Raw genomic sequence first — 2366 nt, 5'->3', positions numbered from 1 at the left:
GACACTTAGACTTTTTAGACTCTTAGCACTTTTATTTTGAGAACTTTTTAGCACTTCCGGGAGGATACCCGGAGAGCTATTTTGGTTCTTCTGGGAACTTTTCTCTTTCACTTTTGAGTTCTAAGCATTTCCTTATTCTTCATCATCTTTCTTTACACTTGGTTTAATTTTGGTTTATGGCAATTGTTGTTGAAATAGGAGCTATGACTCACTAAACCCCATTTTCATTAGGGGGAAGAGCTCTGCTTGTTTGAATGCATTGATGAACTCATCTTTTCCTACTCAATTCAAGTGGTTAATCTAAAGAGGAAACTCTTGTTCTTCAAAGATTCAACCACCATCGAGAGAGGGGTTAATCTATATGAATTATGTGGTGAATTTGAGGAATGAGCCATATAATTCAGTTTAGAGTTCATCCTTTCATGATTTCTTTAATCAATACACCTTGGTTAGTATGTGAGATGTAACTTTCCTTGGTTGAGATTGTGGGAGTTGTGTGGCTGGATTAGAATTGAGCTTCATCTCTCCTCATGAACAATTAGATCACGAGAGTGGCAATTGGTTATGTTGAGAGAAATTGGGTCACCAAGAGATTGGGACTCAATTACCCACTTGCCATAGATCTATACCCATGATTGAGAAGGATTTGACTAACATCAATTCATGAAAACTTGCATCTCTGATCCCTAATGATCCTCTCCACCATTAATCCTTATTTCTTTTGCTTTTAGTTGTTTAACTACCCATAACCCAAATTTCCTTCTACATTCTGTCAATTTACTATTCTTGTTATCTATATTCTGTTCCTTTAGTTCTTGCTGTTTACTCTTATGTTCTTTAAATTTCTGCACTCTTTAATTCCTTGCAATTTATCTTTGATGTTATTTAAGTTTCTTGCACTTTAAGTTTTCGTTATTTACTTTCACTTTATTTCTCTCTTCTAGTTCTTTACATTCTTTGCCATTTAAATTCTTGCAATTATGTTCAAAAAAAAATCACAATGCTCATAAAATCAAAACTATGTTTGCTTGACTAAATCAATCTGGCATTAAACGCCCAGAAGTTTCTTCTTTCTGGCGTTTAACGCCTAGATGGCTATCTCTACTGGCGTTAAACGCCCAATAGATGCTTCTTTTGGGCGTTAAATGCCCAAAATAGCTTTTATTGGCATTTTCACACTAGTGAGCTTCTTTTTGTTATTTTATCCTCTGAATCTTTCTGTAACTCTGTGAACTCATGCAATTGCTATTTTACCTTGAAGATAATTAATATGAACCTGTAAAATTATCATTTAACTAACAAATATGCTTTGTTAATGGCTAGGTTGCCTCCCAGCAAGCGCTTCTTTATTTTCTTTAGCTAGACTATTACTGAGCTTTGATCAAGTCTCAGTTTTGAGCATTCTTGCTCAAAATTGCTTTCAAGATAATGTTTGACTCTCTGTCCATTGACAATGAATTTTTTGTTAGAGTCATTATCCTGAAGCACTACATATCCATGTGGTGACACACCTGTAATCAATGATTAAGTGATTAAGTGAAAGGTGGTTTAGATTAAGCAATTTTTTTAGTGTTTTTGTTAAGCCCACTAACTGTTTGATACTTTGTTTCACTAACCCCAATTCCACTCTAGTTTTAGAGTGTCTCACTTGTGATTTTGGTTTTGTTTGTGTATGTCAGGAACTAATAGACGTGATATTGAGGACGAGAGAACTCTCCGAAGGATAAGGAGAGTAGAAAGAGGAAAGGGAATAGTTGGTGAAGAGGAGTCAGAGGGAGAAGATCAAGCCATGGAGGATGAGATGCAGAATCCTCCTGGAGGGGTCAACAACAATGATGGACCACCTAGAAGGGTGTTATCTTCATATACTATCCCTGATCCAAGACATTGTGGGAGCAGTATTGCTACACCAAATGTCCATGCCCATAACTTTGAGTTGAAACCTCAGCTTATCACTTTGGTACAAAACAACTGCTCTTATGGGGGGGACCTCTTGAAGACCCAAATCAACATCTATCTGTTTTTTTGAGGATATGCAATACAGTGAAGACAAATGGAGTGCATCCAGATGTCTACAAACTGCTATTATTTCCATTCTCTTTGAGGGACAAGGCCACTCAATGGCTAGAGTCATTCCCCAAGGAAAGCCTCAACAATTGGAATGATGTGATGGGCAGATTTCTAGCAAAGTTTTACCCACCTCAAAGAATCATCAAGTTGAAGACAGAGGTTCAAACTTTCAGGCAAATGGAAGGGGAGTCATTGTATGAAGCCTGGGAAAGATATAAGGCACTAATGAGAAGATGTCCACCTGACATGTTTAGTGACTGGGTCAAACTCCAAAACTTCTATGAAGGCTTAAGCTT

Source organism: Arachis duranensis, chromosome 9 (genome assembly GCF_000817695.3).
Source record: "Arachis duranensis cultivar V14167 chromosome 9, aradu.V14167.gnm2.J7QH, whole genome shotgun sequence".
In the NCBI taxonomy this organism is placed as follows: Eukaryota; Viridiplantae; Streptophyta; class Magnoliopsida; order Fabales; family Fabaceae; genus Arachis; species Arachis duranensis.
The sequence above is the reverse complement of the archived record's forward strand: the minus strand, read 5'-3'. Positions refer to the sequence as shown.